Source organism: Narcine bancroftii, chromosome 4 (genome assembly GCF_036971445.1).
Source record: "Narcine bancroftii isolate sNarBan1 chromosome 4, sNarBan1.hap1, whole genome shotgun sequence".
Taxonomy (NCBI): Eukaryota; Metazoa; Chordata; class Chondrichthyes; order Torpediniformes; family Narcinidae; genus Narcine; species Narcine bancroftii.
The window spans coordinates 233,847,874-233,865,608 of record NC_091472.1 but is presented as its reverse complement, the minus strand read 5'-3'; the positions used below and the strand labels follow the sequence as shown (position 1 = coordinate 233,865,608).

Genomic DNA, 17,735 nt, shown 5'->3' with positions numbered 1-17,735 from the left:
AATCAGGGTATTTGCAGACTTTCGTGTTTTACTTTCTCAGCAAAAGCAGCCAAAAATGATAATCATCCCTGCTTCATGTACACAGTACAACATTTGGAAGATCAACATCTCAACCCCAACATAACCCACCCGCATGCTTTTGAGACATGGAGAACCTACAAAAGGTTGCCTGAAATTAACTGACAGATACCAAAGTTGTCCCGCAAAATCTTCTAAATTCAACACAAGTTCATGATCATCTGATTTACAAGTATACCCAATGAAAGTGTTCTCTGACCCTTGGTGCAAAAACACATCCAGACATAACACGCATACAAATGATACAAATGTAGTATAGAAAATATAAAAATTTAATTAATAGTCGAGTCCAAGGGTTTGTATGAGCAGTTCATTTAGCAGACTCACTGCCCACGGGAAGAAGGAAACCATGTCAGCATATTCTTCCCAAAGAATATCCCAAACACTGAGCCCTGGTGAAATACTTAATTGATACATTAGCTCTGTTTCACTCTCCACAGATGGTGCCTAATCTGTTGAGTATCTTACAAAAAAAATGCTGGAGAAATTAGGTGTTGCTCCTCCAATGTACAGGTGGCCCTGGTTTGGCCAACAGACATGTTGACATGGAATTGATAAAGTTGGCCACTGGGAGGACTCCACCATGGCTGCGGACAGAGTAAAGCTGCTGAGCAAAACAATCTCATAGTCTACACCCAGTATCTCTGATGTAGAGAAGGCCACAATGGGAGCACCAGATACAACAGATGACACTGCAGATTCACAAGTGAAATGCTACTTCACTTGGAAGGACTGTTTGAGGCCCCAAATGGTGGTGAGGAGAGGTGTTGGCACAAGTGTACCATCTACTGTGGTCACAGACACAAAGGGGGATGTCTAATGGGAAAGGACAAGTAGATGAGGGAGTCTTTGAGGGAGCTGAACCTGCAGAAAGTGGGGGGGGGGGGAAAGAGGGGAAAGAGAAGGAAAGAGGTTTCTGATGCTGGGATCGTGTTGGAGGTAACAGAAATTGTGAGGATAAAGGGTATCCTGTCCTTATTGTGTCTAGTGGCAGAGTGGGCCAAAGCAGATGCACAGAAATGAAGGAGATACCAGCAAGGGCCAAGTCAATGATGGTAAAGGGGAGGCCACATTTTTTGAAGGAGGACGACATTTCAGATGATCTAGAATGAAAGACCTCATCCTGGGAGTAGATGCAATGGAAATAGAGAAATTGAGAGAAATTAATAGAATCTTTACACAGGACAGGGTGTGAAGAGATGTCGTCAAGGCAATTGTGGGAGTTGGTGGGTATGCAGAAAATGTCTGTAGAAAGTTTGTCTCTCGAGATGGAGATGGTGAGATCGATAGAGGGAAGAGTGTCACCAAAAGATGGGCCAAATGAATTTGAGGTCAGAGTGAAAGTTAGCTGTAAACTGGATAAAGTTGACAAGCTCACCATGGGTGAGTGATGCAGCACCAATGTAGCTAAGGAAGAATTAAGGAGCCTTGCCTGTGTAGGCTTGTAACATGGATTGGTCCATGTAGCCAACAAAGAGACAAGGATAGTTGAGACCACAGTTGACTTAGAGAAAGAGGGATGAGTCAAGGCAGAAGTTATTGAGAACAAGTTCTGCCAGTTAGAGGAAGATAGGAAATGATTGGATCTATTGTTGAGAAATAAATTAAGGGCTTTGAGACATTCAGTATGGAGAATGGAGGTGCATTAAGATTAAATAAGGCACCCAGGTTAAAGAAATTGGAAATTGTGGAAGGTTTCATGGATGTAGTAGGGGAGGGACTGGATCAGAGAGAAAATATAGTTAATTTAAGATGATACCAGTTTGGAAACAATGGGTCCACTGGGACAATTGGATTTGTTGATCTTGGGTAGTATGTGAATCCAGTCAGAAAAGTTTTGGGAAACAATGAGGCTGGAGTCTGTGGGAGGGAAATGATCGGATGTGATGGTACGTAAGACGGTGGCTTGATGTTCCTTGGTGGGATCCTGCTGAAAGGGTTAAGTACAGAAGGTATCTGAGAGCTGTCACCTGGCTTTGGCAAGATAGACCACAACAGCACTATCCTTGTATCTGGGTTTAAACAGTGAGATTTGAATTAGTGTAAGAGAGTGAGAGCAGAGCATTCAGAGAGGGCGAGATGAGTAAAGTGAGGGGAGTGGTAAAATTGAGATGGTTGATATGTTGGCAGCAGTTGAAAATGTAACGATCCAGAGCAGACAGTTGGCCAGAATGAGGTGAATCTCCTTTTTTGATGTCGATTTTCAACATGACAGGTTTTTTTCTTGCTCTTTTGACGACTCCTTTCTATTATGGAAACAGATTACAATGGAAATTTTTCAAAGACATTCTTCAAAGTCTTCTTGAAAAATGTTGAACCTTCCCACTAATTCATGGAACATTGGTCCAAACTATTCCAACTGGAGCACTATTTGGATGACATGGAGAAGAGTCAACTTGTTAGGAACATAAAGCAGCCCAGCTTGCATGGCAGAAATACACAATCTCCCAAACTATTCATCCTGCCAAGAATCTCCTGCTTCATCTAGTGCAGAGTCCACTAATCCCAACGTCCACTTCAGAACCCACAGAAGCAAGTATTCTCAATCCCAAGAGTAGCTACAAATAAATAGTCAGTGATAATTTTCCATTTCTGAACCCCCAAAACAATTAGAAATCTCTAGCAATCAACTGAATGAACAAGCAATCAATAAGGCCCTGAAATAATGACAAGGAACAGGTCTACAAAAGCATGCAAACATCCATGACCAAAATCAAGATTCAATTTATTGTCCCTGTAATAAAACAGTGTCATAGTACATGAAATTGCTTTTGCCTGTTGTAAGGCAGACTGATTCATCATCAGCAGAAATTGCCTGTCAGATACAGTCAGAGAAAGAGAAGCAAAAGAGAGGTTCTTCCCCCCCCCCCCCCCAAGTCACTGAGTGTCCGTAGATTCACCTCCAGCGCTTCTACAGCCTCCTGAGCCGCACAGAGTCCAGTCCAAACTATTGGCAACCCAAGCTCCAGATCCGAACCTCCAACATATTCAGGAACCCTTCAACACCCTCTCGCATCCCAATTCCAATACCTGGTATCCCTTCAGCCAGTTTCAAGCCAGTCTCCATCAGTCTGCAGCCTGGCATGAGTCTCCCAACAGCAGTCTCCAGCAACCCACAGCCTCCATGGGTTCCTCTCTTCGATTTGTCAGCAGCCTGTCACATGCGTCGATCTTTCAGCCAAAGAGCCCCCTCACTGGTCTGCCGCAATGGTCACTGTCCTGTGGGTCTTCTCCTTCTCAGACGGGGGAAGGTTTCCCCCTTTTCTGGTCCCTTGCGCCAGTCCTCTGCTCCCCTGGAGTCTGCAGTCCCTTGTGGCTGCTGCTGATCATAGGTGCTGCCATCTTAGGCACAGACCCCACAATAAAACTACCGTTGGCTCCTTTAACGGGCCACTCAAAGCCTGTGCGGTGCTGATGGCAGTTGACTGGGCGGACGGATCCTGTGGGAGCACTATATCTCCACTCCTCACACCCTGCAGGTCAGCACCAGTGGCAGCGCTGCTATAACCGCGCCGCCATACAATCTATCCTCCAAAGTAAATATAAAGGAGCTGCAGGTATGATTTTGAACTGCAAAGCTATCCTCAGTGCTAGTTCAATAACTATCACTGAATCGGCATCGCGAAACCATGATCACTGTGTAACAGCATTCCACATTCAATTTCAAAAGTAGTTCAATGTCTCTTAAATACTTTGGACCACCCAGAAATCAAGGACTTTATCTTTCCCAATTACAACAGTTATTTCTTTATTTACAAAGTTTCTATTTATGACATTTTCAAACATACAACACTTTTCTCAGATTGAGAAATGGTTGTACATAAAAACATATCACAGTCCTCTGCAAGCAGATGATCAATCAAATAGGAACCATTTAGTTGATAATTGAGCCACATTGGCCTGGAAGGATTGGACCCCGTGAAGTAGATTACTTCAACTAGGAAAATAGCAGAGGAACAACTATGGAGATTTGTGGAGATGAGATTAAAAGAAAGCTCAGATTAATTTAATTCCAGATGTTTCCAGCAATGCATCGGAGTAAGAGTGAATGGGCAACTTCATGGACACAAGAATGGAGTCAGGTATTATGCAAATCTTGCAGTCCAACTTGAAAGCGAAATCCCATTGGTGAATCTGTTCACTTGTACTTTTCCTACGTTTAGAATTGTATTTGATTAAAAGAAGGCCCTTAACTGCATTTCATCTTTTCCCACTCTTCTGCTCTCATCCGCTCTCCTCTTTAGTAAAATTCAAACATAACCCATCCAATCTTAGTTTAATACAAAAGAATCTGACATTTTCTTAACAATTTTACTTTACAGTCCAGCTACCTGCAATGAACATGAAGCAGGCAAAAATCTCTAAAAAGTACTAAAACATGGTGCTAAATTACTTCCCGCACAAATTCCACTCTCACGCTCCGATATCTGGAAGATAGCAGACCATAGAATTCCAAGAACTTGAAATGTCAAAAGAAAGGCAAGTCTGTCTGGCATAACAAAAAGAACCCCCTACTGCCTATCAAAAGGAAGTAATTACAAAGAACCTGAATCATATTGCCCATCCCATAGTTGCAATCAAGCACCAAACTTGTGCTCCACTGAGTGGCAGTGATCCAGATTCCCTCATGCTTCAGAGGCAAACAGTTGGGACAAAGACATTTTTTCCTTTATTTGCCCCTGTGCTGCACAGTTTTAAATTTTTTTTAAATCAAACCATTCACATGTAATTAAAGTGCACATGTCAGATTTTATTCAAGGGTATTTGTGTACATTTTGGTTTGACCATGTAAAAATTACAGCACTTTTTATACATAGTTCCCTCATTTCAGTATAGAACATTTGGAACGTAGCAATGGTGTGGATATTAAAGTAGTCATGTTTCGTTCTTTGTGATTCATAGACATCACCAGGTGCTGAGTACCTTTTCTGGTGATGCTCTGCCAGGCCTCTTCTGCAGCCATCTTCAGCTCCTGCTTGTTTTGGGGACTTGTCCCCTTAAGTTTTCTCTTCAGCATATGAAAGGCATGCTCAATTGGATTTTGATCAGGTGACTGACGACCATTCAAGAATTTTCCAGTTTTTAAGCCTTGAAAATCTCCTTTGTTGCTTTAGTAGTATGTGTGGGATCATTCTCTTGCTTTAGGATGAAGAGCCGTCCATTGACGCACTTGCTTAAGCACGAGCAGAAAAAAATGCTTCCATACATCTCAGAATTCATTTTGCTACTGCTATCAGCAGTTACATCATCAATGAAGATAAATGCCCCAATACCTGTGGCAGCCATACATGCCCAGGCCATAACAAGTCCACCACCATATTTCACTGATGAGGTGGTATGCTTTGTATCTTGAGCAGTTCCTTTATGGCCTCCACACTTTGCTTTTGCCATCACTTTGATATAGGTTAATCTTGGTCTCATCTGTGCACAAGATCCTTTTCCAGAATTCTGCAGGCTCTTTTAAATGCTTCTTGGCAAACTGTAATCTGCCATCTGTTTCTGTGGCTAACTAGTGGTTTGCATCTTGCAGTGTAACCTCTGTATTTCTGTTCATGACATCTTCTTTGGAAGTAGTCATTGACACATCCACACCTTCCTCCTGAAGAGTGTTTCCAATCTGTCAGACAGGAGTTTGGGGATTTTTCTTCATTATGAGGTGAATTCTTCTATCATCAACAGTGGAGATCTTTCTTGGCCTACCAGTGCCTTTGCGATTGCTGAGCTCACCAGCCCACTCTTTCTCCTTCATGACTTTCCAAACAGTTCATTTTGCTAATCCTAAGGTTCAGGTAATATCTCATACTGTTTTATTGTTGTTTTTCAACCTCATAATAGCTTATTTGATTTTCACTGGCAAAACCCTGGTCCTCCTGTTTAAAAATGGCAACTACAGACTCCAAAGGTGATCAAAAGCTTAGAAGTCTAGCTCTCTTATACCTGCACCAATGATGCAATTAAACAAACCAGAGTACTCTCAAACACCTGTGAAGCCATTGCCGAAGTACCACTTACATTACATCATCTCCACAAAAATCTCCATCCTTTTGAAGAACAAGCAGCTTCGTGGCTCTGGTCACACCAGATCACCTCTAGTGAGTTAATTACATTGCCCAGATGGCTGGCACAAACTCCCAAAACAAGCACTCTACTGTGATCTCCATCAAAAGATAAAGGTTTCAACGACATTCTCAAAATCTCCTTTTAAAAGTGTATCATCAACAGATCATGAGAATCGCTGGCATACGATTGCTCAAAGAAACATCCCAGTAGGTACTGAACACCTCAAGTCCTTACAACAGAACTATGCAGAGGCTGAACACAAACTGACAAAATTTGTGAGCAATATTCATGCCACACAAATGGCAACCAATGGCTATCTCTAACAGAGTCAAATGTCTCTTGTATTCAATACAAAACCATTGATAAGACCCTCCACCTCAATATCTTGGGGAACTTTAACACCTTTCAAAACTATAACATCGAGTAAAACATGGAAGTCTGCAGACACCATGACTGAAGTAAAAACAATGCCAGAAAAGCTCAGCAGGTCAGTGCAGATAGCAAAGCTAAAGATGCATAACCAATGCTTCAAGCTTGAGGCCTTCGTCAATCAAACCATAACATCCAAAACCAAGGTTAACAGTCAGCCAGCACATGGGAATATTATCACTTACATAATGCTGACTTGTAAATGCATCAGTGTAGTTTCAGTCTCCCGAGACTAAATACTACCCAGTAACGTAGAGTAGATTTGGCAATAAATTTTAGTCTTTACTCATACATCTTGGAGTTAGGCGCTCATCTATTGTCACAAAACACAAATATTGAGGGGTGAACAGAAAGAAAATGCTGTTTGAAATGATGAACAGTAATGAGGGAGACAAATTTTAAATAAACAAATGAAAATGCTCTCACCATACCAAGAATGATATTCAAATCCAAATTATTGACTGTGGGAAATTCAACATGTTCATGGATGTTGTTGAAATTTCAGTACTCAGGAGCTACTTAACCTCAATTCAAAACACTGCACCTTCCTTTATGCCTCAGACAAGCATCAATATATCAGTTGTATCCTTATAAAAATGTGTTTTATCCTATTCAGACAATTTCCTCTTGTCTTTCTGAATCTGCCTTATTCCACTCTGTTCTGCAATAAATTCTCCATTCACCCTTGATTACAAATTGTGGTATCATCACATTGCAATACCTAAACCTTTTCCAGCCCACTTCATTACTTTGTCAGAGGAGGATAAATATTAATGTGACGCATCTCATGTCACAAGCTTTGGGCAACATAACAAACCTCAGAGGCCATAAAGTTGCAATAGAATAGCCATAGGAGAATGGCTTGAGACAGTATGAGACAATGCGGTGGAAAAATACATTTTTATTGGTACTGAATTTATTGACTATTGAGTTGGCGTAACAGTTAGCGCAATGCCTTACAACGCCAGTGATCGAATCAGGGTTTGAATGCTGCGCTGTCTGTAAGGAGTTTGTACATTCTCCCCATATTGGTGTGGGTTTTCCCTAGAGGCTCCAGTTTCCTCCCACCATTCGAAATGTACCAGGGGTGTGGGTTAATTAGATGTAAATTAAGCAGCATGGACTCATGGGCTGACTGGCCTGTTACCAGTGATATATTCTAAACTAAATTTAAAGAATGCAGTAGCATGTCATATAAATGAGTGGCAAAGAGGAGAAATTTCTGTTCATTGATTGTCATGAACATGTCACAAAATTCATTGCTTAGCGGCTGCACTACAGTGCAAATATTGTTATAAAATACAAACAAATATTAGTGCAAAAACAAGAGAAAGTGAGGTAGTGTCTGTGATTCATGGTCCATTCAGAAATCTGGTAGCAGAGGGGAAGAAGCTGTCCTTTTGCTGCTGGGAGCTCATCTTCAGACGGACTTCTAAACTCCATACTTTTTGCACTTAAGTGTATGGTTTTATTTGTCACTCTCCTGCAGCATACAGAAAAATGCAGCATTTTGTTTCAATTTTTTTTATTGAGTTGACTTGAAGAACCAAATACATATTATATTGTACATTAATGACAGTACATGATATCATAATCAAACTCATAAGTATTTATTGCCCCACCAAAAAAAAGAAAAAAACAAAATAAAAAACCCCAGCTGCTCTAACCCCTCCTACAAAACAAGGTTGAATTAATATGACTGTATTAGCAGCCTTGGAATTGAGCAGCAACCTTCAGAGGTCTAGCAAAGCATATCAATCTACTGCATCCATGTACCTTAATTATTCAAATTGTGGCAATAAACCATATATGGACCCATCAAACATGACCTTAATTTTCCTGACATTATGTCTAATTTTCTCTAGACTATATCTGTCCAGAATTTTCCTAATTTGGGGCATGGCCAAAACATGTGTATCAAAGAGGTTTCAACAATTTTACATTTATCACAAAATGGATTGATATCAGGATAAATTTGAGACAGTTTAACTTTAGAAAGTGTACTCTATGTACCACTTTAAATTGAAACAAACTGCACACAGAAGAATTATTGATAAGGCCTAGAACTGAACCAATCTTCTCTGAGAAAGATAATTCTATCATTCAGTTTTGATTTTAAGGAATCTTTATAGTCAATATTTTATAACATAAAGCAGATATTATGCCTTTCTGTGTAAAATTTAGTTCAAAAGTTCATCTATAAAATTCAAATATGCAGCATTTTGAAACAGAGTTACGAATTGTTTCGTACTGTCACTGATATCACCCAACTTGACCATCCAACGACACAAATCCATTGGCAAAGTCTGAGCCTGCTCCACTGTTAAACATGAGAATTATTCCTTTTGGCCCCTTGCATTTGCTCTGCAAGATCTTTGTTGGTCTTGTATTTTGATGCCATGTTCCTGACTAATCCTGCATACCCCTTGATTTCCTTAATATCTAAAAGTCTATTAATCTCTGCTTGAAAATATTCAGCAACTAGAAAATTGTGTGCCTTCAAAACTCTGTAGGTCACACATGTCAAACTCTGGACCGCGGGCCAAATTTGGCCCGCGATATAATTATATTTGGCCCGCAAGATCATATCAAAAATGTATTAGAGGTGGCCCACTGACCGCCGCGCCAGTATAGCGCATGCACAGTAACCGCTGTGTCCCAGGGTGAGAGAGAGAGAGAAAAATCCTGGTCCTTGAAAAGTAGTGGTGGGTGGTTTTATAAACACGCTGTCGTGTCCCCCCGCACACCCCCCCACCGCAGCGCGGCCTGGCCGGTGTCAGGGGAAGCCAAGGCCGCTTCCCAGCGCCCGGAACCCCAGTGGCACAGCGTTTCTTGGAGCTGCAGATGGAGTCGGGACGCCGGAGGGAAGATTGGGGCTCCCCGCCGGGCGATGGGGACGTTGGCCACCGGCCGCCCTGCGCCTTTCCACCGGACCAGCGGCGGGTGCCCGGAGTACACGTGGAGAGCGAGGCTGGTCGGGCAGTTAGGGTGGAACCCCCTGCCAATCTCGGGAGTGGCGTGGGCTGGATCGGGATTAGCCGCGCTCACCTGCTCCTCCACCACTGACCGGGATCCCAGCACGGTCCTGAGCGCGGAGACTGCCCTGGAAAGGTCCTGGGACTCCGGCACGGAAAGAAGAGCAGGGTCCGTAGAACATTACAGATCAGAAACAGGCCCTTCGGCCCTTTGACTCTATCTCGTGAAAACCCAACACTGGAGAAACTCAGCGGGTTAAACCGTATCCTTTATCCAGCAGAGAGGTACCTGACGATGTTTGGCCCTTGATCCCCCTCATCAATGTATGAGCGAAAGTCTGTGGTTCTCGTAAAAACACCAGAAGGGAGAAACTCAGCAGGTCAAAGGGGGATCCGGGAGAAACTCAGCAGGTCAAAGGGGGATCCGGGAGAAACTCAGCAGGTCAAAGGGGGATCCGGGAGAAACTCAGCAGGTCAAAGGGGGATCCGGGAGAAACTCAGCAGGTCAAAGGGGGATCCGGGAGAAACTCAGCAGGTCAAAGGGGGATCCGGGAGAAACTCAGCAGGTCAAGGGGGAGGGGTCCTGGAGAAACTCAGCAGGTCAAGGGAGGTCCGGGAGAAACTCAGCAGGTCAAGGGGGGTCCGGCAGAAACTCAGCAGGTCAAGGGGGGTCCGGCAGAAACTCAGCAGGTCAAGGGGGGTCCGGCAGAAACTCAGCAGGTCAAGGGGGGTCCGGCAGAAACTCAGCAGGTCAAGGGGGGTCCGGCAGAAACTCAGCAGGTCAAGGGGGGTCCGGCAGAAACTCAGCAGGTCAAGGGGGGTCCGGCAGAAACTCAGCAGGTCAAGGGGGGTCCGGCAGAAACTCAGCAGGTCAAGGGGGGTCCGGCAGAAACTCAGCAGGTCAAGGGGGGTCCGGCAGAAACTCAGCAGGTCAAGGGGGGTCCGGCAGAAACTCAGCAGGTCAAGGGGGGTCCGGCAGAAACTCAGCAGGTCAAGGGGGGTCCGGCAGAAACTCAGCAGGTCAAGGGGGTCCGGCAGAAACTCAGCAGGTCAAGGGGGTTCGGCAGAAACTCAGCAGGTCAAGGGGGGTCCGGGAGAAACTCAGCAGGTCAAGGGGGGTCCGGCAGAAACTCAGCAGGTCAAGGGGGGTCCGGCAGAAGCTCAGCTGGTCAAGGGGGGTCCGGCAGAAGCTCAGCAGGTCAAGGGGGGTCCGGCAGAAGCTCAGCAGGTCAAGGGGGGTCCGGCAGAAACTCAGCAGGTCAAGGGGGGTCCGGCAGAAACTCAGCAGGTCAAGGGGGGTCCGGCAGAAACTCAGCAGGTCAAGGGGGGTCCGGCAGAAACTCAGCAGGTCAAGGGGGGTCCGGCAGAAACTCAGCAGGTCAAGGGGGGTCCGGCAGAAACTCAGCAGGTCAAGGGGGGTCCGGCAGAAACTCAGCAGGTCAAGGGGGGTCCGGCAGAAACTCAGCAGGTCAAGGGGGGTCCGGCAGAAACTCAGCAGGTCAAGGGGGGTCCGGCAGAAACTCAGCAGGTCAAGGGGGGTCCGGCAGAAACTCAGCAGGTCAAGGGGGGTCCGGCAGAAACTCAGCAGGTCAAGGGGGGTCCGGCAGAAACTCAGCAGGTCAAGGGGGGTCCGGGAGAAACTCAGCAGGTCAAGGGGGGTCCGGCAGAAACTCAGGGGGGGCCTGACCTCGCCAGGACCGTTGCCCACTGCCCCTCCCTGCCGCAGGCCGACCTGCGACTCACGGTGACGCTGCCGCTGATCCGCCGAGATGCCGCCCTGCAGCGAGAGCCGATGCCCCCGCACTGTCGTTGTCCAACCCGATCGCCCGCAAACCCCGCCCTCCCGCACACAGGCCTGAGTAAGGATTATGAACTTTAATCTCAGGATAAAATGATCTTCCAATTGTTTCATGTCACAGTGATAAATATATTCCTGGTTAAAAATGGTTCTGCACCTGGATACAAGCTCATTAGGCATAAAACTTGAAAAGTGTGTAAATCAAAGGATATCTGTACCAATGGAAAAAGGCCATGGCAAATAACCCTGCTAGAGTTCATGCCCACAATCAGTCACCCATTTGATTGTTTCAGGAATCATGTTATTCTCCCACATTCTCAATAGCCCTCAGATTTTACTATTCGACAGCACACTAGCAACATTTGACAAATCCTCTATAGAGAAATATTATTTATTGAATATTTTATTTCTCATTTGTTAATGCTTCTGGAAAGAGTTTATCCAAAACTATTATTAAACATTTATTTTAATAAGAAAAAGTTTAACATTACATATGTTGAAAGAAGAGAAAACATGCAGATGTTGTTGAAAATTTTCAATAAATATTTAGTTCGGCCCTCAACTTAGTCCAAGTTTTTAATTTTGGCCCTCCGTGAATTTGAGTTTGACACCCCTGCTGTAGGTAGTGTTCTCATCTCTGCTTTTGCATTAAGTCTATGAAATACCGCCCCCCTCCCCAGGTTCTGGACAACCCACTCTGGGGGATTAATCTCTGTAACTACCCCTATCATGATGTGCAACATTCCTATATTTGGAAAGATCTTAATCAGCAACTGGATATTACAGTACTAATCTTCCTCACAAAATTTAAAACTGACACTTCATCAAAGAAATGTTATATCTTTAAGGTGCTGACTTCTGAGATATATGTTACCAAGACTTTCTCTATCCTCTCAGGTCCATGTAAAAGATCCTACAGAACAATTTTTAGATAATTCTGGAGTGCTAGCTAATATTTCTCCCTCACTGAACATAACAAAATCAAATCGCCTAATCATTATCACAAATGTTGAACTGCATTTTCGCAACAGTAACTATAACTCGAAAATTACTTTGGAGCAAATTAAAGCAATAAAAAGATGCTGGATAAATTAGTCTTTTTTATTTTGCAATGATATTCTGGTATCAAAACTACAATTTCACAAATGCCAAATTTCACCAATGCCTGAATAGCACAGATATTCCATGATTATCCTGCTTTTGGTTCTTCATTTTATTCAAGTTAGCTGTTGTCAGTCATGATAACAATCTTTCTTTCTTTGGCTTGGCTTCGCAGACAAAGATTTATGGAGGGGTACGTCCACGTCTGCTGCAGGCTTGTTGGTGACTGACAAGTCCGATGCGGGACAGGCAGGCACGGTTGCAAGGGAAAATTGGTGGGTTGGGTGTTGGATTTTTCCTCCTTTGTCTTTTGTCAGTGAGGTGGGCTCTGCGGTCTTCTTCAAAGGAGGTTGCTGCCCGCCGAACTGTGAGGCGCCAAGATGCATGGTTGGAGGCAATATCAGCCCAATGGCGGTGATCAATGTGGCAGGCACCAAGAGATTTCTTTAAGCAGTCCTTGTACCTCTTCTTTGGTGCACCTCTGTCTCGGTGGCCAGTGGAGAGCTCGCCATAGAACACGATCTTGGGAAGGCGATGGTCCTCCATTCTGGAGACGCGACCCACCCAGAGCAGTTGGGTCTTCAATATAGGTTCAGAAACTGGCATGAGTGCGACAACTGAATAATGAGTTTCTTCTTGATCAAGTATGATAGGATTGGGATCAAGTTACTGTTTAGCAACCAGAGTCCTGAATAATTTCACATTCCAATAGGACCTTTCATAATTTAAGTAATTAATCAGAAATTGATCTCATTAATAAAAAAACAATGGCTACCATGAAAATTTCAGATCTTCTGGTTCATTATATAATAATTATGCTCTTCTGTAATAATATCTGCAATGGTTAGTCAATCTGGATATGTGACACCACACCCCATTCTTAACAGTTGCCTGAATTGGACAAGGAATGCGGTTCATTCAAGGATATATACTGAACAGCAAAAAATTATGTGGATAAATATACAGTAAAACCTCTGTTATCCATAATTCAAGCAACCCAGCAAAATAAAATCAAGAAAGATACATTTTAGAAATTAAAATTAATAAGAATAAAATAATAGATTAAAAAATTTGCAAATTTAAAATTGTAAAAGTAAATGTTCTCTGAAGTAACACAAACTTTTGAAGATGGGTACAAATATTCAGCCAGCAGAGTGCCTTGGCCATGTTTTGCTCACAGCAGCTGTTTGAATAAGGTGGTGTGAAACAGCAATGGCATCGCCCAAGATGAAGAGCTGTTCGATGCCACTCACCATTGGGGTGATTCTTAAAGTGTTTCCTTATCCCTGCCAGTCAGAGGCTTTATCTGTAAACTTGGGGGAGGGAGTTAATTATCTATAACATTATTGTTTTTCTGTCAAGTGGCTTCATGGAGGGGGATGAACCTGCAGATGCACCAACAGTTAAATGTTTTCAAAGAATGAGATTGAAAATAAAGTAAATCCTTTAAGGTTTATATATTGATGCAAGTGAAGTTTTGTCAGTGTAAGTAGAGTATAGTATTTAAACTGTTTATTCTTAATGCAAAGGTATTAGTTAGCCACTTAAGAATAAGTCTCAAGCAACTGGGAAAACAAACATATCTGGTATCTACCAATCCCCACAGGTTCCAAATACCAAAGGTTTTACTGTATTTCAAAAATTGTCCCGGCATCTGTTTGGGAGTGTCATTACATGTACATTAGGCAAATACAGGGTAGCAATGGCTGCAAAACTCCTACATATCTCATTGACACTTGTCATCCAAGTTGACTCATGAATTTCTGACAACAAGCCCAAGAACCAAGTACTGTGGAACTTGTCACATTTCTAGGGAGAAGGAAATTATTAGTATGATTTTTTTTAAATAAGCGATGGTTTAGACAATCTAGGAAAAACTTGACCTTTAAAATTTCAAAACATTTTCTCAAACATAAAAATAGCTGCTTTTTGACATGCAAAAAATAAATTATTGTCCAAATCAAACTTCTCCAGAGCTTTTCCATTCCTAAAGTTAAGAGCAAGAACCGCTGTAATAAATTCTAAAATCAGTGACATATTAGCTTTAACCCAGTGAAATATTCAAATCAAAATAAATGTCCATCTGGCCAAGTTCCATTCCAACAATAAACAAAGGACTTTATTGAACTGTACATATTAAGTAGATATGCCAAATTTATTTACATTCGCCTTTAGGTTTAAGAAATACAATGTTACACACCTGCTGAACAATTATTAACCTGAGGAGAAAGAAAGTCACGATCTTATCCCTGACTAGTATATAATGATTGCTGATAAAGAGTGTTTTTGGGCATCAGCTGGGGATAAAATGTAATTAACATAAAATGTTAACTTGTTAACATCACCTCCCAGCTCAACAAAATAAAATGCTGCATGACCAGAAAACAGGGGATTACACCTCAGTTTGAGACTATGATTTCAAATGAGTGAGGAGAAAACTGGCATGAAAAATAATTATAAGAAACATTGAGTACACGCAGTAATGAATCTATTTCCGAAGTAAACTATGCACTGTCCATTAGATAAAGCAATCCAAGCTCAGTATCTGAATAAGTGGAAGAATAATAGCTCTAATTGTTTAAGCAATCAGGACAACATACAGTTACAACTATTACAAAGATCATTCACCCCCACCCCCAAAACAGGAAAACAATGCCAAAAATCTTGGATCAGAAGTTGCCAGAATCAAGTCCCCAGTTGACTGCACAGCCAATTAGTGTTTCTTGTTTCAAGCAATGACGCCAAGGGCCGTATGTGAAAATGAATAACTTTTTTCTGGATGTGTTGCAGATGTTTGAGACAATTGTAGTCAACTGATTTGTGACTGGCAAATCACAACCAAAGACCGTCACTTCCAGAAATGCCAAAGATACACACTCCATGCCATTTCCTACCACAGTTATTCCAACAATTCCATCTGCATTTAGAGTTGTGCAAGCAGTTATCAAGTTTACAATGACTTTAACCAATCTACTGGGACACCTCCCTTCTTGTCAGGGAGGCAGAAGCTGCATGTCATTGCTTTTAGTAGAGGAGTGTGGAAAGATGTCCTCAGGGATGCAAAGTAGATTAAAGAATTAGCCTCATTCATCATTGCCTTGAGAAGACTCTCTGCTCCTCAGTTCTGGCAGAATGTGAGGTAAAATTAAAGGAGACAGGTTCTGTACCCTCTAAGAGTGAAGAAGAAAATCTGAAAATGAGTAACAGAGAAGGGGGTGGATAACTTGGTTGTCTATTGCTTGGATGAGTCATTCCTTCCAAGTAGACTGAGCTGAAGAATGTAATGCATACAGAGGAAACTCACTCTCTGTAGCCCAAGAGGAGGACGCAGAGCAATGTCTGACCCTCAGCAGCCTGTGAGGTGAGTTTGGCAAGAGAGATCAATCCCTCAGTCACCTTGAGAGTGGAGAAAGGGAGTCAATCACTTTTCAATAGCCTCAAGGTGGGGGGGGGGGGGGGGGGGGAACATTGGTCCTCGAGCGACTGGAGAGTGCTCAGAAACCCAGGAATGGGAGCAAACCTCTATTCTACAACAGTTTGTGAGTGGGGAGTGGAGTGGATGGAGAGCTATCTGTCACTTAGTGGTTCAAGGAGAGACTGAAGTCTATCTATATCCCTGAGCAGTAGGAAACCTGAAACAGAAAGGAATCTACCTCGATCATTAGCCAGTAAACAGAGGAAGGGGACTATGTTCCAGCTGATTGGAATATCTCTGCACTTCAAATCACTGGAAAGGAAGTGGGAGAATTTATCTCAGTAATTTGAAGGGGTTAAATCTCCCTCAGCGACTGTAAAGTGCTCAGAACCAAGGAATGGGGCAAATCTCTTTCCTGCAGTAGCAGGGTAGGGGGTGAGAGGGTGTTAGTAAAATTTCTCTGCCTCTCCGTGGCCTGGGTGAAGACAGTTGAATTCTCACCCACCTTTACCCAGGAAGGGAAGAGGTTGCGAGGTAATCTCTATTGCACAACTTGGAGGCAGTGACTTTGACTCTCATGACCCTGGGGAGGGGGAAGGACAGAATCTCCGTCTATCAGTGACCCAGAGAGAGGAGTTGGGGTGGCCAGAGTCTCTGTCCCTCAGAGACCCAGGGAGGTGGGGTGGGGGCGGCCGGAGTCTAACCCGGGAAGGGAGGCTCAGCCTCCAGCCATCAGTACCCCTAGGGAAGGATCTCTCTCTCTCTCTCTCTCAGTGGCCCGGTGATGGGGGGGGGGGGGGGTTGGTGCTATAATTTCCCGTGCCCTTCCCCGATATGGGGGGGTTTCTCCGACGTTAAGAGGCCGCAAAGGTGGTTTGGAAGGGCGGCGGTAAATCTCTGCCGCCGTGGCCGGGTAAGGGCATGGGAAGGAATGAGGTCTCCGTCCCTCGGCTGCCGGGACGGACCCTTTCGTTGGCCGAAGGCCCTGCCACATCCCCACCGCCCCCTTCACTCACCGTCTGTCCGCCTGCTCTCACCACCGCGAGCTCGCAGCGCGCTCCGGCCGTTGCGGCTTATTGTGTGGCGGCACTTCCGGTCTTCCACCCCACTGCCGCCAGCGCGCGCCCCCGCCCGGCCGCCGCCGCCACGCCCCCCCCTCCGGCCCCGCCCTTAAATGGGCATCACCAGGGTGGGAGGGACGGCGCTGCCCCGGCCGGGGAACACCTCAGCGAGGTGCAGATGATCAGCATCACAAAGGCAAGCTTGAAGAGGAGTGGTCGCAAGAGTTGACATCGCATGCACCAGACCAAGCGGCACGCGTTGGGACATTGTGGTTGAACCGAGAGAGGATGCAAAGACACGGAAGGATGTGGTTCTGATGAGCGGTGGCGAAGTTGGAACCGCAGATGAGGCGGCTGGTCTATTCTTGGCAGGCAATTACCAGAGTCAATGCAATCAAGAAGAAAGCTGGCAGGCGGCTACATTTTATGAGGAGATTTAGTCGGTGTCCAAAGACTTGGAAATTTCTACAGGTGTACCGTGGAGGGCATTCTGACTGGCTGCATCTCTGTCTGGGATGGTGGAGTCAATGCATTGAGCAAGAAAAAAAACTCTGTCTCAGCCAGGCCATCACGGGCATCAGTCTTCACCCCATGAAGGGCATTTACAATGTTTTTCAATTTAGACACACTATTTCAGTCTACGAGCCCGTTCCGCCCAATTACACCCGATTGAAGGGTGGGAGGAAACCAGAGTCTCTGGGGAACACCCACACTGCCATAGGGAGAACGTGTAAACTCCTTACAGACAGCGCGGGATTCAAACCCAGCCCCTAATCACTGGCACTGTAAAGGCATTCCGCTAATCACTGTGCTGCCCC

At 44.3% G+C, this 17,735-nt stretch overlaps 1 protein-coding gene across 13 annotated transcripts in view; it reads right to left on the bottom strand.

Annotated features, from left to right (window-relative positions):
• The window catches only part of LOC138761720 (ras-associated and pleckstrin homology domains-containing protein 1-like), a 285,406-nt gene extending 268,425 nt beyond the window's left edge, over positions 1–16,981 (bottom strand). For 8 of the 13 annotated variants that reach the window (XR_011356453.1, XM_069934330.1, XM_069934332.1 and 5 more), the window contains exon 1: positions 16,873–16,981. The gene's annotated coding sequence lies outside the window, so the exon portion shown is untranslated. The remainder of the gene's footprint in view (positions 1–16,872) is intronic. The other 5 variants (XR_011356454.1, XM_069934348.1, XM_069934350.1 and 2 more) reach the window with 3 other exon arrangements.
• Between the last annotated feature and the right edge of the window lie 754 nt (positions 16,982–17,735).